The 24367-nt window shown below is 30.5% G+C and overlaps 1 pseudogene; it reads left to right on the top strand.

Moving 5' to 3' along the window:
- Positions 1-15320: 15320 nt before the first annotated feature.
- LOC149555782 (protein trichome birefringence-like 36) overlaps positions 15321-24367 on the top strand; it is a 31103-nt pseudogene continuing 22056 nt past the window's right edge.

The raw sequence follows: 24367 nt of genomic DNA, 5'->3' as shown, positions 1-24367 counted from the left end.
GATTCCATAAAGATTCAAATACATATAGTGTTCAGAACAATAATGAAGTACAATCTCATTCTTAAATGCCTATGTCCAAAATATGGACCTTACAAGCAAATAAATAATGATTCAAGAAGAACTTTAATAAACATCTTTAGCTACTTGTAATCTTGAAGCACCTGGAAACACATAGAATGCAACACAAAACAAAAGAGGGGTCAATACACACTGAGTTGAAAAGCGTAATCCACCTACATGCATGTTAGACCAAACATATACAAAACCATAATGCAGATATCTAATTCACTTTAACATAGTGTAGATCCAAAATTAATATGCAAGAAGTAAACCTTTACTCATTATTGCAAAATTAAACTCACACTAAGAATAACACATATATGAAACATATATATACTAAGGTGTCATCGTTATGGCACTAAGATACTGCATCCATGTATGGTATGCTCATAGTAAACACATAATGGGTTTCTCTACTATACTTGTCATTGACAAAATAGAGATATGCCTTGTTCTCCGTACTTAACCATATAGGTTTAAGTCATAGGTAAGGCCAACTATCTTTTATATGTAATTAACCCACCCAATTCATTTTATAATTATCACTGAATTAATTAACTGAATAGGTTAAACCAAATTCAGCCACCCCGATATACGTTCATCATAGCTATTCTTAAAATACACATCAAACAGATTTTCTAAGAATGTTCATGCTACAGATATAACTCAGTTTTCAACATGATACTACATCCTTTAATCTATTCGAACACATCTTAACTTTGCCTATTTCCAAGGTAAATTTAGACTACTATAACAACAGAAACAAATACTATAATAATAGAACCCATAAATACAATTAAACTGACATTCTAACTTAATGATATTTACTTATCCTAGTACTATACTATTTATCCCTACTATCATAACAATCTTTACTTATCCTTTGAAATAGCAAGATAGTAAGATCAAGTACAAAAGATAATTTTGTTTTAAAAAAAGAATTTCATCAACATGTTTCATAATCGAAACTTAAAATGAAATCAACTTTCCATTTCAATAGAATTCGGAAAACAGTTCTGATTCTCAATAAAATAGAGTATAACTTTTAAAATATATATATATAATAATAAAAAATTCCTTTTTATTTCAACATTATGAATGAATTGTAATACTTCAAAACAACATTCTAACACCATTGACAGTTTTCTTACATGTCCGGATCCCATCATTGTTTGAACAAAAAGACCAATAACAATGTTGTCATACGTTTTTGACTATACATTCAAATCAATATGACTTTTTTTTTTGTTTTCTAATCATAGTCAAATTTCTAAGTTTATAAAAACTTTTACTACAGAGTCTTTATTCTATGTAACTATCAACTAAGACCATGTTTTCCAAATATGAGAATGTTCTCTTTTGACACTTACAACTCCATTATTCAACAATACCTGTTGTTTTCTTAATAACTAATGTATTTATTTTTTTGTCTTTTTCAATACTATCCATTTTATTGTATATATAAGAATAAAATAAAAGTAACCAAAGAATTGTTAATATTCAATTAAACAAAATCTACTATTATATCAAAGTAAATCGATTATTCGCATATTATCATTAGTTCTCGAATAATCAGAGTCAACTTAAAGGTTTCCCATTATCATACGACAGTCATATATGGTCATGAACCATTTTATATCATATTTGATATAGAATGTGTTCAGCTATCAGCTAATGATTCAAGAACAGAGAAACAGTGAAGGTATGTTGTTTCGATAGCAGGTTCAAACATTTTAAATCGATAGTCCCTTTCAAACTATCACAACCAAATCACAAGTTTCCTTATTCCAAAGATAGACTATAAATCCTTATTTAAAACATCACATATCGAGTGAGAATGGACTATTTTTCAAAAACCCAAGAACTCGCAAATATATGCAAACTATTTACCAAAATAACAACGTCAATACCTCACTACCGACCATCAACAATCTATTGGTTAATGCAACCAAAATCAATACTATAATGTTAACCATTAGAAGTATGAACTATGACAATTAAAATGATTGAAACCTAAGATATTCTGAATTTTCCAAATCTGACAATCCCATGTAGCATCTTATACTTTACTTCATGCAAACTATTTGATGAAATGACTATGCCCCAAGTTTCATTAACAACCCTTTAGAATTAAGACTTAACCCTCAGTCATGAAATGTCATACAGTGTCAAACATAACAAATTTATAAATATAGTATCTACATATAATCTAATAGCATATCCAAAGCATATCACCAAGCCTCCCATTTAAGTATAGGTACACACAGAGTTGTACAATAACATAGAGCCCAACTTTGTCTATACCCATGCTTAAATGATAGATTCTTCTACATCTAAACTGAGAACCATGCATTTACAAACAAATTGAAAAGTAATTATAAAGAGAGAGTGAGAAGGGTAAGAAATTGCCCCTACTTGCAATTTAGTAGACGGTAAATGAACTCTCTAGCCACTCGCTGCCAAAAACCAAAACCCAAACCAAAATCCACGTTTCCAAATTGTCCAAATTATAGAGCTAGAAGAACTTGCTTGTAACAGAGGTTACGATGATCAATAACAAAATCTAAGAGAAGTACATCAAAAGGACTGGCTATGAGCAACACCTCAATGATCGACCTCAAAAACTTGAAATCATTTTCAACAAACTCTTCCATGAACCCAATTCCATAGCAACAAGGGTCACAATTGTTCCTCAATCAGAGCAGTGCGGCCAAATATTTGGCCCTATCTCAATAGGTAACCAAACTAACAACACGAAATGGCCGAATATACTTACAGTGCCATAAAACCTCATTACTCTACATTCAATGAACTGTCACTCAAAACAGAGCCATGTATACGGAATTCACCAAACCACCACCATATTTGGCCACAAAAATGCAATAATATTGAACCTTCTTCAAATCATTCAAAACCCATTAGGGTTTTACGAAAATGAAATCTTCATTTCTAAACATTATATATGAATAAAACGATAGCCTCATGTATCATAATAGCTGCGGGTATAACTATTCTTACCAATTCAATATGCTTCACTTCACACTTTAATTCATGTGAATATATGTGTGAATTTCCAAAATAACCACATAATATATATAAATATATGTGTGGATTAATCTTCACACATATGTTTATATATTTACGCAAATCGAATACATAAAAGAGTGAAATGAATTTCTCAAAAATAATATTTTTTAAACAAGACACCAATAAAAATAAGAAATTCTCAATCTTAAGAGTACCAGAATGTATTTTCCATACACATTAAATGTTTTTAATTCACATCAATAAAATAAAGGAGTAATATCTATGCAAACACCCACACAAATACATATATACACTTGTGAGTTATACAAACATCCTAGTAAACATCATATTCACAATAAAATATAACTGCTGAAGAATGTAGAATTTGAGTATACCAACACATAATTCTAAATGAAATAATCCAAATCTGATTTTCGTAATCATAGCAATAACTAGAAAAACCTACAATTACAATCCTGCAACAAGAATTCCTTGCAAACCTCCATACATATCAAAACCTGCTTCAGTTCTAAGATCAAATCATGCACTACTAAATTGACAATACAACTAGATCTGATTAACTAAAATCTTGAGTAAAATCAAATTGTACTTCAAAAGTAGTATCCAAACAAAATATAACTCTTAATCCAAAACTAATCTGTCTGATCATAAACAAAATAGTGTTCAAAGTTTACAATATTCCAGCAATAGAGCTAGTGTCAAATGAAACAACCTAAAGCAAATAAGGAGAAACAAAAAGTAGTAAGGTCAGGCATGACATATGCTAAGTTAATTGTGGTTGCCACTACTAAATCAAGCACCCAACCAATCTTTGGATCTCTACTACCAAGTGTTACATTGACTGAAGTGACCAGTACTTCATCTGCCAAGTAGCAACCAACATCAAGCTTGACTAGGTAACAACAAGATATTCTTGTTTTTAGTGTTATTTCTACATTTATTGCTATTCCATATATTTCTATAATTGTTTCAATATTGAGTGTATCCATAGCTAGTGCAATGATAGTTGAGAATTAGTCTCAACTGAGCATTGAAGTTCTCAATAAGGGTAAAGAAATTGTGTCTACCATTCGAAAGGTTAAGGGTAAAGAAGAAGCGGAAGAAATCGATTTGGATGAGGACAATGTTATTTTTAAATTGGGATATCTCTATCCTCAATCTTGATCAAATGCATACCATGGGTGAACTATTGAAGATAAGGGATAATAAAAAGAAGCTCAAAGAAAAGAAGAAGAAGAAGAAAAATCAAGTCCTTGATGACATAAAGAGGATATTTGTTGATGCTCTAAGTATTGAGTTTGATAGAAAACAACCTATTATGGATCAATTAGTTGAAATTGTCCACAAATATAATAAGGGTTTGAATGGGCATGAAAAACTATTGCAAAGAGCTAAAAGAAAGTTTGAAAACAAAGTGTTGGAGCAAGTTGTACTAAATATTGCAATAGATGAAGTTGAACTATCTAAAATTCTTGCTTCAATAGAAACATTTGTCAGTAATGTTGTTTCATAGTTTTTCAAATTGAGTGACACATCTATCTTCACAAAGGAGATCAAGGATAAATTGTCCAAGATAGATGAAGACATGAAGGAAAGTGCACACTAGTTTTCACTCGATCCAAGTTACAGTTTTTCACATTTCACAAAGATTAGATATCTGAGAAATCTTCAGGCAGAATTATTGAGGGAAGAAGCCATAATTAGGGCCACACTTGCAAAAATTTAGGGCATGATTCTTTCAAGAATGGATGCACTACAAAAACACATTGCACATGCAAAGTCTCTCATCCAAGATAAAAAAATTCTCCATACCTGACCACATGATGGAATTATCAGCAAAACTTTAGATAGCCTTTCATGAAAGTAAGGTATTACAAGAGAATTAGGACAAGACTATGGTACTAATTATGAAATTACATTCTAATTTATTTTCATATTTTGGTATTAACTTGTAGATATTATACACCTTTGGCATTTATGTCAAAAAAGGGGGAGAAGTAAATATGTTTAATATGCAAAGGGGGGAAGTAAATATGTTAAGATTATCTGTATGAATATTCTAATAAAGGAGGAGAATATTATATGTGTATAGGAAAATAATATGTATGGGGGAGTAGTATAGTATTTTGCAGATATATGTACACATAAGCAAAAAATATCTTTACGAAAGAAAATTTTGAAAAATCATTAAAATAGAGTATGTTACTAAGCTATAGCATCTGGAAGTCAAAACTAAGTTGAAGACATAGTATGGTGATAAAGAAAGTTTTTACTTGTAATTTTGAGCATTCATTTTTTGTTTTGATAAGTGTTTTTGGTCACTAATGCCAAAGGGGGAGATTGTTGACATTAAGGTCAATTTGTCTATCAAAGACTCAACACTTAATCAAATGGTGTCTTAGTTGCTACCAAGCTAAATAGACCATTTTTACTTCATGTCAAGATAAATAACATCAACTGAGCATTAGAGACCATTTATAGTATAGCTCGAGCATAGCAGTGTCTATTGAGCTATCCAATGGATGTGATGAAGAGTTTGGTGTTAACCAAGATCTATGGTGCTAACCAAGTTCTGCAGTGTCTACCAACTCACAGTGTTAACCTAGTGAATCTAGTGTTGACTAAGTCATGTAGTGTCAACCAAGTGATTCAGTAGCTGCCAAGTTTCTCAATATTCACTGAGTCACATAGTGTTGATTGAGTTTGAGCTACTTGAGTAGTGATTAGTATAGACTAAGCTTCAACTTTAACCAAGCATCAAAGTTTCTCAAGATAGTGTTTATCATGTATTAGACCATCACCAAGTTTGTCTTTAGAACCCAAGTTACAATAGTTGGGTTGACTTTGTGAAGAATGATAAATTTTGTATTGTATCTAACTTCAAAAGGTAATGAATTTGGATTGGTATATATTCAATGCATCGTATGATATCTAAATATGAATGTGGAAGAATAATAAAGAGTGTATGAGTGCAAATTAAAGAAGGCTACAAGCAACATAAGGTACAATAGAGATTTATCTATCATAGTCAGGTGATCATTGCAATATAAGGAATCTCATTTAGTAAATCAAAGTTGCAGATCAAAGATCAACTACTAATTCATCCTAATAGGTGCACCAGTCAAATTCTTTAACATGGTAGACTTAACAGTCTTTTGCTAAATCTCTTAATAGAGTGCATACTTCATTGTATGTTTGTAAATCCTTTAACAAGGTAAACCTCATAGTCTTTATTATTCCTAATAGGCTAGATCACCAAAAGTGGTCAATTCTAAGCCTTAATAGGTTAACTTGATACTATAGTACTAAAGCTTGTGGGTATCATCCCGACCCCAGTTTTACTTTCTAATTGGAAAATTTCTAGGTTACCATATCTTGTGTCAAAGTTGTATGAATGTTTTGTTGCTTTCATTCTTTCATGCATGTAATTAGATCATAATAATATATGAAGGATTAATTGGTGAAGTATGATAATTTTTTATTGGTTCTTGATGCACCCCTCCCCTCTTGGTAACCTAGCCTACCTTATATTTTCAATAATATGCATGTCCCAATGATCAAATTCTATAACACAAACAATATGAATTTATAATAGAATATCCTGATTTTCATATTAGTAGATATCAGTTAGATCAAATAACAAAAAAGGTGCCTCACAAGGTTCTTCAATACATTCTCATTATTTCATATCTTGAATGATTATTCAAGTGCACTAGCTTGTTACACTCTATGGATTACCATACATATAGTAGAAGCCAAGATGACATTATGTGAATGCATGTGGATGGTTCTACATTTAAAGACATAGAAAAAATATGGCCACCCTTTAAAAAATCTCATAATCTCAAGCTTTCATTGGCAGTGGATTGTATTAATCCATTTGGAGATATGAGATCTATTTTCTCAGTGTGGCCTATTTTTGTTAATAACAATAAGACTCCTCCGTGGATGTCCATAAAGAGAGAGCACATAATGTTGTCAATGATTGTACTAAGTATTTTTTTATTTAATAGTTGTATAAATTAATTTATAAATAGTGTATCAAAATGGTCATAATAATTACATAATGTTTCTATTCATTCAATTACTAGGTAAGTACCAAGTTAAAGATATGAATGTGTATATTGAGTCCCTTATTGTTATGGAATTGGGTCACTATGTATGACATCTCTAGACCAATAGGACAAAGACAATCTCAATTCCATGCAATGTTGGTATGGATAATACATGATGCCCCTAGGCTTACTCATTTTTGCAATATGTTATATTATTAAAGTCACATATTTTTTATTTTTTATAGTGCTTATCATTGTGTTCTTGATTTGTGCATGATAATTATACATGATCTTTTAAGTCTTCAGACAAAGAGAAAATTTGCGTGTCTAGTTTGTGGTCTGAAGATTAAATCTCATCATTCAAGAAATTTAAGAAAGTAGGTGTTTGATGAGTTTAGGCACTTTCTCCACAATAATCATAAGTATTGAACTAATGAAAAATATATTTTTAATGGGAAAGAAGAGAAAACATAAAGGCCATGAAGAATAACACCTCATCTATGGAAGTTGGAATACAATCAGTTAAATCACCGAATTAATGTCCAGTTTGTGGTTTGAAGTTTGAAATTTATATTTTGATATTGTCTTCTATTTAGTAATTATGCAATTGATGGTCATAAAGGTTGTTAAGGAATTGATGACCAACTTCCTAGAAGAATAAAAATTTATCCTACTCAATTCAGTAGGTTTTTGTACTACAAGGATCTCTCAATCATACATTTGTTTGATGTTATGCATAGTAGAAAGAATATAATAGATACACTATGAAAAATATTGGATGAAAGGCATGATAGAGAAAAAAATTGCCAAAATTTACAATGACATTCATGAATCCAATCATGCATTGAAAATTTTTATTGAATTAAATAGAAATGGAGACCGCATAAATACAAGTGTCGTTCCTTGGTTACTAACAGAGTAGCAAAGTGATGTATTAAAAGAAGTCATTAGAAAATAAAAAAATCCATGGGATTTGCTGCAAATATAAGCAGTCTTGTATCAAAGAAAGGTGATTTTGGGCTAAGGTTGCAAACACATGATTGCCATACCTTCATCAAGGTAATTCATATTCTCTATTTACAATATATTTGTAAACTTTCATTTATTACCTATTGTATTATTTCATAATATATTAAAAAGATTATTTTTTAATGATTGCAGTACATCCTACCTCTATCCCTCCCATGCCAGTTTGACAATAGTATTAAATAAGTTATATATGATCTTAGAAAATACATGAGGTTAGAAGTGTTATTTCTTAGATTTGTTATACATATATCATATTTATGACTTGTTTTAGTTTTTATGTAATTTATTGTATATTTTTATCTAAAATCTAGTTTATATGTTCTTGTGTGTTGAATCTCTTTTAGGTGGTTATCATCTAAAGAAATTGATAAAAAAAAGATACAAAATATTGAAAGAGAAAAATTCCACAGATTATGTGTGAAATCTACCTTCAACATGTTCTAATACTCAAGAACACTACCTCATACATCAAGTTGAGGAGATTGAATTGCATGGACTTATACAAACTAGGTAAAAACGGATGGTTGAGAAGCACTTGAAATTTATGAAGGGCTAGGTTCAACAAAGAGCACATCCTAAGGGTTCTATGGTAGAGGGATCCATGTAGACCATACCATTGTGTACATTAGTGAATATCTTCCCAATTTTGCATCAAAGATCCATGTAGATCGCATTTGGGATCCCAACTCAATTAACATATTTGAAAGGGAGTAATTGATAGAGAAAGGTAGGTTGAGGAATGTAAGAGGTAATTATAAGATATTATTATAGTTAATTAATTCTTATCCATCATCAATATAAGTTTTTTCTAACAGGTATAATTGTTTTCTTTATAGTTGATCATGAGTGCAATGCACTTCATTTGTATATTACAAACAATCTTAATTGGACAATGATATGAATTCAACAATCTCAATAAAATGGTCACTCCTTAACATGAGATGGTGTTGCATCATTGGTTAAAGAAGCTCATCGTAATAGAGATCTCAATGTTACACAAATGGTACTTGATCTAGCATATGGCTTAATAGTTAAAAAGGTACATATAATATTACTAATCATAACACATAAGTTTGATATCAACTCATGGGTCAATGAAAATAATTTTGACATGTTTTAATAATTGCATATCAAATACCACAAAGCTATGCACTACCATTGTCATAAATTTTCATAAAAAAGTTAGACAAAATGATGAGAACTTGTGATTCTAAGATAAATGCATTCTTCAAGGTCACCATATTTCATCTAGAAATGACATACATCCTCAACAATATGAAAATTGATACTATGACATTTTGGATGATATACTTGAATGAGACTTTAATTCATTAAAATTAGTTTTATTTATTGTCAAATGGTATAGGCTATGGCTAAATCAAAGTGATCCTGATAGTGGATTTACAATGATTAATACAATCTCATTTGAGATAGTTGGAGATGAGCCCTATGTTCTTCCAAGCCAATGTGAGCAAGTATTTTAATTTTGTGTTCCACATAAGCTAGTTTTGTCTTTTGTTGTTAGACATAATCCAAGAGGAAGGTCAATAAAGTATAATGTGATGGAAGAAGAAGATACTAAAGAATCAGAAGATAAAGTAAATGATGATCATGAATGTGTGTTACACTATGATGATGATGAAGATGATGATGATGATGGTTCTGGTGATGTTGAAAATGATGGTGATGATGATAACAAACATGGTCATGGTGATGAAGACAATGATGATCAAGGTGATGATGGTCATGATAATGGTGATGATGATGATGATGATGATGAAGATGGTGGCAGTGATGACAATGATCAAAGTGACAACTACATTCATGGTGAAGATGATGACATGGATGGATATGATGATCAATGAAATGTATGTCGACATATGATTAATGTCAATTATGATGGGGTGATTTATTTGTAGAAATTTGTTTGACTTGTATGTTTTTATAATTAAGTTATTATGTGATGAACTCTACTATCATGGAGTATATACAATAATATTGCATAGCTACTACACATAAAGTAGAGGTAAGGAATTAAAAATATACAATGATTTTGATGAATGCATCATGTAATTTTTGTCTTCTATGTAATTTGTAGCATATATATCATGTGATTTTTGGCTAACTTAACATAAATTATTTACACATGTAGGATTTTTAATGCCTTTGACCAGGATCATTCACAGTGACATGGATCGACAGGTATAAGTCAATAGACCCTATAGATTCAATTTTATATTTTCATACCTTCTCTTTATCGTCAATGTCAACTTTAGTCCTAGTATGTCTCTCATTTTATGGATTGCAGGTATCACCAAATAGGTATTTGTTTGATCTGTCTTCCTCAAGTGAGAAAAATCTTGGAATAGAAGACAAAAGTGAGATATCTAGTAGGTCTAAAATAGGGAGATCAATTAGAGGTCAAAAGATTTGAAAAAAATTCAATAAATGAATGCAAATTTTTCTTACTGAGGGGGGATCATGTTCTTATGATAATGAGAGAAAAGGTGATAGGAAGGTTCCCTTAAGTACACACATCTTGAAAAAGAATGGGTACCTAAGGAACTACCTCTAGTTAACAATAGTTTTTCTGCTAATGAAAGGATATATTGCATAGCTCCATGTTCATTACATGGTTTGGGCCTATTTTTCATGGATGTAATAAAGTTCAATTTTATAATAAAGTTGTTGAATTAATGGAGTATATAGGACCTTGTTACAATTACAACAATTGGATGCGGATTATGCAATATAAAAATTGTGTAGGTATGCATTGTCACCAAATTATATACAATGCAAAGAAAATGATCAAAGTAAAAGGCTTGCTATGTATATTGATGGAAAGCAAAAAGAAACAATGAATATTATAGGATTTATAAATATTTCTCAACCTTTGTTAACTAATAAGTGGTCAAATTGTATATTTGGGGCACACAAGGGAAATCATGTTTTTGTATGTGTGATAAAGTCAACAAGTGCATGGGAAGAGCTTCTGATAGATTACAATTTGAATCATGTAGATACAAAAAATTCCCTATCATAGGATTGGTAAGTATAAAATTTAAACCAAATGCCTCCAATTAATATTGACTCCAATATACAATCTACTATTTTATTATTAATTTTTTTTGGTAAGTCTACTGATTTCATTTCCTTATTGATTTCTAAGAATTACTAATACACCACATGGATACACCACAAGGCACCACAAGGCATAGGAGGGAGTGTACCTCATACACCTTCTTTAGCAAAGGTAAACCTTAATTAGTGTAATTGTACAAATTATATAACAACAAATGTCATATTATTATGTTCTTTTCTTTATGGCTTTGGAGATATTTGATGAAATTTTACTGATATTGATGTCACAACTTGATACTTATTGATAAGGAAAAGCATAAATGAGAGTAGATCAAATGCAATAATAAAATTTCAATAGATGTTTATATTTGATAGTATCTTATGGATCATGATCTAAAATATTATGTGTTCTTCTTACATGATTTTGTGACACCTTTGAGACCACATACTCAATATGGTGAAGGTTGTAGCATACAACCTTCATGTAAATAATCCTTAAACCTTTAACCATTCATTTAACCTTTCGAATGCTTTTAGCTAGTATCCCATTTAATCTTTATCCATTGCAAGTTTCTTTGCTAACAATGTATTATTTAGCTCATGATAAAGTGCAAATGCCTCCTTTGGTCATTTCTCTAATTTTTTTACTACATTTTCAACAACAAGGAACCTGCATACATCTTTGACTATACCAAGTACAACTGTTAAAACCTTTTTTTGCTATATTTTGTTATCTACTAATCATGCATTTTTTTTTTTGTTGGGTGGATTTTATACTCATGGACTTATTTTGTGCACTATTAGATACACCTATAGTTGATAGAACAATAGAGACCACTACTAATGAAGCTCAACCATTGCCTAGAGTAGCCTGTGTGACTAGTACTAGTTAATTTGTGAGGACATTATTGTTGAACAATAAAACTATGTTTCTATTAAAATCACCAAAGCTTCCAAGTGCTTTCAATTTGTTATTATTTATAGTGTAATTGTAGTTTACTTATTTATTTATTTTTTGAGTGATAATCCCATGATTTTTTCTATGATACTCTTTTTGAAATGACATTGAAGCTATTTGGACCCACCATGCATAAAAGGTACATAGTTTCATATCATTGCTACAATATTTTTCTTTTCTTCCATTTATTGTACTATATTAAAGTTATTGATCTAACAATTTTATTTTTACAAAAAAAATGGAATGAATAGGGTTGTGAATTAAAAAATTAGCTCATTACATCTTTTAAGGACTTCTTTGGAAAAAATAGTTTTGGTAGTGCCCTACTTCTTAAAAGAGCATCCAAACATATAAAGACTATGAGAGACAAATATAGAAGGTTTCTAAAGGTTAACCCAAAGTATGAGCATAAATTATGATTCAACTGATCGAGTGGAATGAAATAATAGAAGATGCAAAAGAGAAAAGGCTACATGGTAGAGGAATTCAATGAGCAAAAGAAAAAATAAGGTATGTCATGATAGTATTAAGTATAATGTAATCATGCACTAACTAGTGATCATTTTATTTATATAATCTAACAAAATGTTGGCCAACAAAAACTTGGCTTTGGTGGCTATATGAATATTCACTCTTGACTTGTAAGTAGTAGCAATAGAATTTCATATTTTAAAAAATCATATAATGTTGCAAACAATTTTATTTAATCAAATAATACATGCAAACATGACAATATTAAGAGAAAAATATAGGGCACAAAATTCAATGTAGAGCCCATGGATGAAGATTTAAAAAAATCCTTGAAGGAAGGCTATAAAGTTGTGGTTGCACATGTATGCCAAGAATCTAAAAGCCAAAACCAAGAATCTATTGCACCAAATGAGACACAAGTAAATTGGTCAAATGAAAAGTAAATCAAATTGAATAGTTGAGAAAATTTATGTTTGGTGTTAGTTTCTAACATAAATTGACTATTTATGTTTTATATATCAAATAATGATAACAATGCGCATAAAATTTCACTACAACCTTTATATCCTATCACAGAACTTACATGTGATGAAGGCCATGATATGCATCATAGTGGTGGATGTATTAATTTTCTATTGGAAATTAATTACACAATTATGAATACAATTTTAACATATTCAATTTCAATTTGACATGTAACCTTTTTTGAATATTTTAGAGCATGGTGAACAAGTGGAGCATTTTCAAAGTGTTCATCATGGAGGTGGTAGCAAATCAAAATGTTATTGTATATGTTGTGGCACTGTGAGGTAAGAAAAATGCATGTTATGTTCTATTGGTTAATTAAATAATTGTAATAGTAAAAGAAAAAGAAAAAGAGTATGCTAATTTGACCCATTTACTTGTTATTGCAACAAAGCCCCCTTTAGTACAATAGCCTTGTGCTCCTCAAAATAGAAGGAGGCATCATAATCTAACATTGCATGTGCCACAAGAGGAGAATGAGGAAGATATTGATGCTCCTATTATCATTTCCCTTATGAAAGCTAAGAAAAACAAAAAGAAGAAATGATTTTTTAAAAATGATCTTTGATAAACCTTGTTTGATAAACTCTTATGATTATATTGATTGAATGATATAGTTCATAAATGGATGAATGAGTCAATGAAGTATGTAATTAAATGTTAATGGGGAATTTAGATTGATGTTAGGGGGAGGAGGGGTGAAGCCAGATGAGTTGGTACCTTCATGTGGTTGGCCTTGTTAAGTAGAGAATGTTAAAGTATTCTTGAAGCCAAGTGAAGTTCAAACAAACATACCTTCATTAATTAATAAATTTCATTCATTGTAGGTCTAGAATTATGGGATGATACTCTATGGTATAGGTATGAATCTTTAGAGGAAGATTAGGTACTCAATCTTCCAACTTCAATAGCTTTACCACTTGCCTCATTTTGGGTCTTGCAGTTGGATCTGGATGGGAGCACCACAACCCTATCCCTACCAATTGTTCCATTTTAGCCTTCTCAAACTCCCAATTAAACTTTATATCTATAGTATCCAAAACTTTTCCTTGACCATAGAGATCGCATACCTACTCCACAAGCCTCATATGATGCTCTTGCAAGCTCACGTCTACTACTCTCTTTCCTATAGCAATTTCCAAGGCCATAGCCCCAAAACTATAAACATTTGATTTAGGGCTTCTTCTTCCTATCATCACACACTTGGAAGCCAGGTAACCAAGGGTTCCAGCTACAATTATAATCTGAGCCAAATTATTGTGCTCCAATATCTAGGCTAAACTGAAGTCCCCAAGCTTTGTCTCATATTTGTATATGTTTACCTTTCATAGGTTAAAACTTTGCAATAGCATACCCATTTATCATAAACCTTTGTAAGATATAAGTTACCTTAGTTTCAAAACCACTTGAAGCACCAAGGTGGTGGTTTGGTTTGTGTTACCATTACTATAATATTGTATTTGTAGTTTAAGCTATATTGTCCTAATATTTTCATTGTTCATTTTCTCAATAAATTATTTTGTGTATTCCTTATATTTTCCTCTCAACTTAGGGATGAGTGGGCCCCTGTAGGATTCATACTAGAAATATTTCTCTCACTAGGGTGGTGTGTGACTCCAGATCAGGGTAGACAGTAGGGAAGGCATGCAGCACCCAAAAGATATTTGATTTCCATAAAGATATCTTATTCCAATATATCACTCCTTGAAAAGGTAGTCTATAAGCCAAACTAGAATTACCAACACTACATATGGAGTCATCATCAATTAGAAACTATGGATTTTCTTGAAATATTCTTTCTAATTAACCTTTGCATGCAAAGTCAATTTAATGTAATCTATTGTTTGAAGCATAACTTTGATATTTCTTTTGACATTTAATATGTTATTGTACAAAAATCTTACATCAAAGATCACATTTGTGTGAAATGTCAAATCAAATCTTGATACTTTAGATTCTATGGAGTGTAGATAGAAGGACCATGCGAGTATTTGTAGAGTTGTTAGTACTTGTGGTTCTTTTAGCTTGGTGAGTTCTCCTATTTAACTTGTAATCTTTGTAGATGTGTTTCAAAGGGAGAATTTATTATTTTAATGGGGATTTTTTAGTTATTGTTATATATCTTAATTTTTTTTTGCATAATTGGAGATTCTAGAATTCAAGGTAGTGTTATTGCACAAAGGAGTCAGGAACACTTTGAATTGTATCAGGGGAACAATGATGATATTTAAAACGTTATTGTAACAAGACTCACAAAAACTAAATTCAATTTATTTTTAGGGAAGTGGATTCGTGATGCTTCATATTTTCTTTATAATGCTATAGATTGTCCATACATTAGTACCCAAATCAATTGCAAACCAAATGGGAGATCATATTTAGATTATGAGAAATGGAGATGGTAGCTAGATGGGTGTACCATTTCCAGGTAAAATTTTCATAATTGGTTTGTATTATTTTTTCAACTTGGACTCCTCTTGATGGAAACTTCTACTTAGTTCCTTGTTATATATCTATTTTGAATGTATTTCTCATTAATCCATTTTATTTTCAATAGTTTAGGCCAATTTCAAATAAAGATGAACTTTTGATCAATGAATCTTTGAATCCATTGTCAACTTTTATATAGAGAAAGTTGATTCCACTTGACAATCAATATGTATAATATGCTAACATGCTTATGTAATGTTTAAGATACTGCAATCTATGTAAATGGTCAATTGATTTCTACCAACTGGGAATTATTTCTAATTTATCCTTTGTCTATATATAAACAGTAGAAAAGAAGTAAAATGTTCATAAATAATGATTCTCACATGACATAGTTTGCTAACATATCATATATTTGTCACTAAACACTATTCGAGTATGTTGCCTGATTTGTCCATTATTTTTTATATGTTTTCTAACTTCAATGTTGGTTGTGTATAGAACATTAACTATAATATATATTCCCAATATGCTTGTATTGCATATAGCCTTACTAGATAATGTAACTTGCTGACTATAACATACCTCATATGAGATTGGGAGTTAGTTGTTGACTTCTACTACATCTATGTGATCTTTGGCATGTGGAAGTCCTAAAGTCTCTTCTTAGATTGTAGAGACCTCAATATTAAAGTCAATGTATCTTTCTATGCAATTTGTTTATGCTTGATGCCAAGTTAGATTTTGGTTATAAAGTGTATACTAATTAATACTCATGTTCACTAGTTTCCTCTTCTCCAAATTGATATTCTTTTATGTACCTTCATCTCTTAATATTATTAAGTATTAATGTATATTTGCAAGTTATTTCACAGGAATAGCTTCTTTTCATTGAGGCTCTATTATGGTTGTATCAATCTATGTCTTCTTATGATTCAAATGCTCATTTTCCACTATGAAATAATTCTCTATAAAATAATGGATTGTGATTGTGTATAAGGATTGTGTGGCTTTTTTTACCCTTTGAAATAGATCATACCCTTAACATTAGATTCTAGATTGAATATATTTCTACTCAATAATAATTTTTTGGTTTATATTTATTATATGAATAATTATCTCACTAGGATCTAATTTTTTTAACTCCTCTTCAACAATCTACTATGTCTTATCCATGTTTGCTTCCTATTGCTTAGTGACATTGGGTATTGAATGTAAATTGAATACTCCTTGATCATTATTTTCTATTTTTTGATTGTTGAACCCATTTAATGTAATTTAATCCATTGTCCTTATGAAATTGACAAGGTAGTTTAAGGTAGGTAACTAATTTAATGAACTTTTGAACAATGAATCTTCGAAAATAATCAACTCTTTTTTATTTGAGCTATTCTTAATGGATAGCTTCTATTTAGTTGTTTGCTAATGATGAATAACTTGAAGTAGTATATCTATTTGAATGTGGTTATAATAAATTTACTTTATCTTCAATAATTTAGGCCAATTCATTAAAGGCTTCTCTTATGATTAATGACAAGTAAATGGTTTTCTTGATAGACAAATTCTCATATTGACAATTTTATTGTAATGCCAATGCTAATAAATAAAATAGATATACAAAATCTAATTTAGATTGTTTACAAATAATCTTTCAAAATAATGAACTCTATCATAAATATATGGGACTCTAAAAACAATGTATTTAGATAATGACAAACAATCCATTTTCATTGATCTTTGTATACCCAAGGTCTGTTTACCTAAAATTAATCCAAGTAGCCTTAAGAGAGATCTACAATGTAGACCCCAAACATTGGAAGTGCAACAAGAAATATTGATTAAAATATGTCAATTAAAGAACATCTATGACTATTAATTGTAGATATTGGATTTAAAATCATGTATCAAATTCAATAGTAAGGATATGTTAGAGAAGTTGAGAGGAAAGAGATTGATGTTTGTCAGGGACTTTATAAGAAAAAGTTAGTTTGAGTCCATGGTCAGTCTACTTTAGGAAGGAATTCGAAACAATAGGAAATATATGGTTAATAAGAGTCCTATTGCAACATTCAAATCTCTAGTAAGTTGTACAATGTATTCACTTCAATCTTTTTTCTTTTATTTTGCAAGGATGTGTCTAACTTATAAACATTTGATTGGTTGTTTGTTGAATTATAATGCTTCAATTAAACTATTATGGGCTCCATAGTTGGTTGAGTTGGAGACCAATGAATATGGTACAAATATTCTTCACTTGGATTCTATATAAACTAATGGAGAGTATTGGAAGGAGGCAAATTTCTTGGTTTTTAAGTTATCACATTGGTGGAATCATAGTGGTGGAAACAGTGGAACAACATAAGATTATATACTATATTTTAAATTTTATTAATACTTTAGTTTATATTCTATGATCTATCATCACAATATTAGTATGAATATTTCTTGATTAGATTATAGTAATCTATCTATCAGTATTTTCATATTGACATTCTAAAATCCACCATCAAAATGAACAAAAGAGAGACGAAAATGATTAATCTAATTGAAATCTTTTCAAACTATATGGAAAAGTTTGAATGAATGTTTCATGACAAATATACATATGGTACAAGGTTTAATTGTGTATAAATAGATGGGAAATAGCCATGGAAGGTAGTACAACATACAAAAGTATAGACCAAATGGTTGCTTACGTAAAAGCCCTAAATACTTGGGCAAATTGGGAAAAATCACAAGTAGATTACAAGAAATCAATGGTATTTTTCAGCACCATGACACCTTGTCATTCAAGGTTGGTCATCTTATATGATATTGATTTCTAATTTTACTCAACAAGTTTTAAATTTTTATTATCATGCACTATAGTAAATCACACTACATTATTTAGAGTTCTTATTTATTCATGACAAAATTTCTATCATAATTTGATTGCATGAAACTTATTTCCATGAATGTTGTCCATCATACACCATGATCTATCATTAGAATAAAGAAAGTATAACAGTAAACAAAGAGAAGATCATAAAGTATGATTCATAACATTGGTAGAAATAATTCACACAATCAAGCCCTAAAATGGTTTTCATGATTAATTTCAATCTAAACATGTCCACTTGAACTCCAGTTAACATAATTGGCATGATTTTAATATAGGTATGAGAAAGATATAGAGCTTTTGCAAAGCACATCTATATAAAATCATCCATTACAATTTCAGGTGTTAATACTAAAACAAGTTGTGAACAACACATGTTTTCCTCTTGTGTTTTTGGATATAATAGGAATTTCCCAGCTATGCAAGGATGTAGATCCCTCTAAATATGGTGATGGTAGTGGCAATGGAGACTACAGCCATTAGTGTAACCTAGGTCTAGCTAATATTTGGAATGAACTTTTGTATTCCTATGTAAATTAGGCAAGGTATCAAAGATAGACTTAATTTCATGTAAAAGACAAGGTCTACAAGTTAGAGTGGTGATCAATAGTGTAGATGTACCATATTTAGCATACTTATATTCTTTTATTAAAAATTAAGTTGATAGATATCAAATGTCAATTTTGAGTAATCATCATTCTATTAAAAACTTCAAAGTCACAAGTATTGATGTAACATTATCAAATAAATTGGACATTAAGTTAATAAGGACCAATATGGTCTCCTTGCCCATTACAAAATGTCAAAAGGACAATATGGTTGTAGGAGAGGCATAGGATTTTATTACCACATGATAATAGTGAGAATGAGAAAGTTGAAACATTACAAACAACCAAGATTTAGGGACCTTATTTACCACACTATAGATAATTGAACCTTGACATTAGTGATTGCTTCCAATTCATCCATTATTAGAATCACCATCTTTGATAAAGGAGTATTGCCCAAATATCAAATTGCCTCAATCCTTGCCTTTCTGAGCTATGGTTATTTTTAGAATAAGCCTCATTTTAAACATTAAAATGGTCACTTTTCCTTAGAGTTTTTGAGATATTCTACCCTTCAAGTATCTTTGGCTTGTTTTCAGCTCCATCAAGTACTTCAAATTTTTAAAATTTGGTTCCCAAGTCAAAAATTCTCACAAGTTAATAGAGGGAACCAAAATACATATTTTTAACTTGATCATTAACCATTAACCTCTAAAAAGGTTAAAGTGAACTGCCAAAATACATATTTCACTTCATAATCTTCACCATTAACCTCTCTATCAAAAGGTTAAGATAAGTTTTCAAAATTAACCTTTTAAAAAGGTTAAGGTGTGGGGGTCAAAACACATATTTCAAACCAAATAATTAACCATTAACCTTTTTTTTAAAAAGAGGTTAATATTCAATTCCAAAACACATATTTTAAAGATAGTTATCAACCTACCTCCTTGCCCATTTGAAAAAGGTTAAAAATTAAGAAGTTAATTAACCTCCATGAAAGTTGTTGTAAATGTTCATGTCAAATGCAAAGAATCAATGGCAGAAATGCCAATGTTGGGAAATAGTTAAAGAATGTTGAATAGCTGAGAGAAACATGATTGATGAGCCCATAGCCAATCTGACCATAGACAAGGCACCTAATTTGTTTAACCAAGCTTTTTTTTTTTTTTTTGCCAACAAGACTGTGTTGAAGCTAGTAGGTCTAAAAGGATTTGTTGTGATAGAAGTAGGGTTTGGTGTTGATATTGGTACAAAGAATTTGATGAATATAAAGTGTATATATAGTAGTTTGAAGCCTCAATGTGTTGTTTTAGTGGCCATAGTAAGAGCTCTTAAAATGCATGGTGGAGGATTAGACATGTCTACAAGAAAGCCACTAGATAATGCTTATGTAATAGAGAATGTAGCACTGGTTCAGGCAAGCTGTGTTAATCTAGCCAAGCACTTGGAAAACATCAAATCATGGAAATTTATGTTGCTTGCTTGGAGAATACAAGGATAAAATAGTTCTCAGTATGTTCTATACCCCACATGCCAATATATAATAATTTCAAGCATTTGGTATAGAATATTTGAAGCTTTATTGAATTATTCCATGATCTATATCACTTTTCTGCTCTATGCATATGTGAAAGCCCCACACCTTCCTTGCACCTATGCACAAGCATATTTTGTGAAGTATGGAGTCATTGATAGGAGCATGTTAAATCTAAAGGTTCCTTTGAAATTGGAAGCACAAATAATATTTCTTTTAACTATCTAACCAAATAATTTAAGCTTAGCAGCTTTGTAAATAAATGGAAAGCTTTCAAATTGGTTTGAACATGGAGTGGAGCATTTTTGAGTGATGGTTGTCAATGTCTCCTTTTCACAACAAAAATATTCCCTCAAAATTATTTGACCCATCGTTCTATGCCACGCAATGTTTGAACTTCTTTAAAGGTTTCTAATATTATAGAGGGATTCAGTCAAATAATATTCAGTCAGGAATCTGCTAGAAAAATTTTGAGAAGGTTCATGATCAAAAGGTGGTAGAGTTGACTGGCAACAATATTTTTAAAGGCGACACTCCTATTGTTTCTGCAGAAAAGTCATTGGGCATTGCTAAGCTAAAAGAGATGAGTGGTAGTGATATTTTTTTAGATAAAAAGCCAATTGGTTGAGATTACTTGTCTTGCTATTCAGACTATCCAAGAGCTTGTTAGAAACGGTACACCAAAACTTTAAAAAAGTATTGGTCAAATAGAAAGGAGATGTCTTTCCAAAAATAAAGAGCAAGTTAATGGCACCTCTTAGATATGCTTGTAATGTTGATCAAAGTGGGGAAATGCTTTTAATTATGTTGATCTAATTTATCACATTCCTATGTAGTTTGTGCCATGGAGATCATCAAGGTTCAAATGGAAGTCCAAAGTGAGCCATCCTTGTACAATTATGGCATAAAGGAATTCTATAAGGATACATGGTCATATAAAGAAAAATGTTAAAATTGAGAACAAAACAACATGCTCAATTTGATTCTTCTTTAACTTTTGAGATCAAAAGGAAAAGATCCAATGGCTACCATCAAGATCAAGTATTCAACATTCTTTTCAAAATGTTTATCTCTAGAGTTAAATTCTAGTTAATTTTAGCAAGGTTAATTAACCTCTCCAAAATTATGTATTTTGGAGGTAGTTCTTAACCTTGATGCATATATAAGGAATCATCATAGCTTTGTAAAGGGACTTTTTGGACTTTAGAAAAAGGGAGCACTATGCTAAAATTTTGATTAGAAGATGATATTTGGAAAGTATGTAAAAATTTTGTCTTTGTAATCAGAAATTCCTCTTAGGTTCTTGGTGCAAGAAAATAAAGGAATGTGCAATTTGAGTTCTCTTTTTCTGAATCTAAATTGTTAGAAATGTTGATTCTCTTTGTAGTGAGCATTCTCATGGTATGGTGCAAATGTTCATGAATCTTTGGATCAAAACTATGTTAATAGTAGCCTTCAAGTGTAGATCTTGATTGTTGTTATCAGTGGTTTATGTTAATTCAAGAAATCTATGAAGTCATGTGGTGCATTTTTCATCATGAGCTTATGCATCTTTAAAATTTTGGTTTGATCTTTATTAAAAAAATCTCAAAACTATATCATACGAGAGAGCTGCTCCTCTAAATGCAAAGGAAGATCTCATATCAAGGGCCTATCCAATTGTTGTGAACAATTTGTAACATACACTCCGTTGGGACATTTTCAAGTAAAAAAAAAATATACCAACAAGGAGTGGTAACCATTGTATCCATATTTTATAAAGTTTTAGTTAAAATCTATAGGAAACAATCTAACAAAACTAAATATGAAGTTTTATGTTGAGTTGGACTAAGATTTGGAAGATTGTTTGGTTATAGTGGCAATTGATTCGGTCCTCAATGTATCCATTTAATACTCAACAAGATATACATTTTGTGATGAAATATTTAGGTAGATATAATGGGTTATTAATGGTTAAGGTGGATACAATGGGTTATTGCAATTGTAGGGCATGATAAATTTTGGTATGAGATATATGAATTCTATTATTGCTCTTCATACGACTTGTTATGTATTTTATTTTTTCTTTCATGTAAAGTATATCTATTGACTAGAATATTATCTAAGTTTAGATTGTCTATCTTTTAGGCCACTATTGCAGATTCATTTTTGGTTGACCTCTATGACTTGTCCAACAATGATATGTCAATTAGTGTAAGTCTAGTTCAACTTTTATAAGTTTTATTTTAGATAAGCTAGTAAATACTAAATGTCTGCTTATTTTTTGGACATTAGCATGAGGTAATGATTGATTTTCATTTTTTCCATGTAAGCTTGAAATAATAGTAGTGCTTGATATGAAGTTTCAAATGTTCTTAGTTAGGATGTGTATTGGTAGGACCATGAGAATGATGATGCATGGAAGGAGGTAGAAGATGTTGATGATGAGATGGCAGACATTAAAACATACTCTATGTACACTTCCCCATGGAAAAAAACTAAGCATAGTGGCCATTCCACTAGAGGTTATAGTCCAAGTACTGCACATTCTAGCTCAACTAGAGGTTATGGTCCAAGTACTAGTCATTCTAGTGCTGCTGGAGGTTATGGTCCAAGTTTTGGACATTCTGCTGGGGGTTATGGTTCTCCCTATAGTAGTTATTGATATTAGATGGAGAAGCAAGTACATTGACTATTTATTCTTCTATTTGTAGGTAATCCATAATATTGACAAGGTTCTGGATGTTGAATGCAGTTGAAATGGCTTGGGTGCTTATTTAGACTGATTGCACATTACCCAAGCTGATGTCAATGCAACAAGACTACTAAAATTCTTGAAATTTTGTAATGTCTTTATGAATAATATAGTGTATCCATATGTAGGATTTACTCTTGTATGGTATGATTCCTCTTCTTTTGTAGTTTCCATTACAAAGTAAAATATTATTGGGATGTTTATGATATTAAATATTTTTCAATGTTTACATGTTCTTGACATTTAACTTCATTATTGGTTCAAGGTTTGTACCATGTCATCTTTGTTTTGTATTTAATTTTTATATTTTCCTATTTCTCCAATTCATGTTCTAGTAAAAGAATTGATTATCCCCCTTCAAAGTGGTCATAAAATGGGTAGTTCTTTTGAAATTTGCAGTCTTGATAGTCTTGGTGTCTTCACTATTCCAAATTTGCAGTATACCATATTTCAGATTGAGGAAAGTGCAATGGCTTGTATGAATCTAATATTAGATGTCCAATGTCTAACATGCGGTGTCTATGTTGTATTCATGAACTACTTTAAATTTTTTTGATTATAAACATTTAAAATTATTTTCACTAAACTTATTTTTTCAAATGGAAATTGTAAACTCAGCAGAAGCATTAACTTCAGAGTTTCAGCTTATGGATTTGATTTTTTCTACATGTACTCATAAATAATAGATTGAATTATTATAGTAGTGAGGAATATTTTTAATGAAATTCTATTTGGGGTCTTTGCACTGTGAAAACCATATTGGATTTTATTCAATGTGAGCTTGGTGGTAAGTTGTCTAGAATACAATGGTGATACATGATGTAAAATTTATAATGTTAAAAATGAATCGATTAGCAATTATACTACACTCAAAATAACTTTTCCTAGAAGCCATCTATAATTAGCCGAATGCATGGGCTAGCTTAATCTTTGTCCCTTTATCATTAATCATTTAGTGGAGGCCTTATGTTTCTAGGAGCTTTGATCATTTTATGAATATGATAGTAAACATGGTG

The sequence above is a fragment of the Cupressus sempervirens genome, chromosome 5 (genome assembly GCF_028749045.1).
Source record: "Cupressus sempervirens isolate cs-2001-9-10 chromosome 5, ASM2874904v1, whole genome shotgun sequence".
NCBI lineage: Eukaryota > Viridiplantae > Streptophyta > Pinopsida > Cupressales > Cupressaceae > Cupressus > Cupressus sempervirens.
The sequence above is the reverse complement of the archived record's forward strand: the minus strand, read 5'-3'. Positions and strand labels throughout refer to the sequence as shown.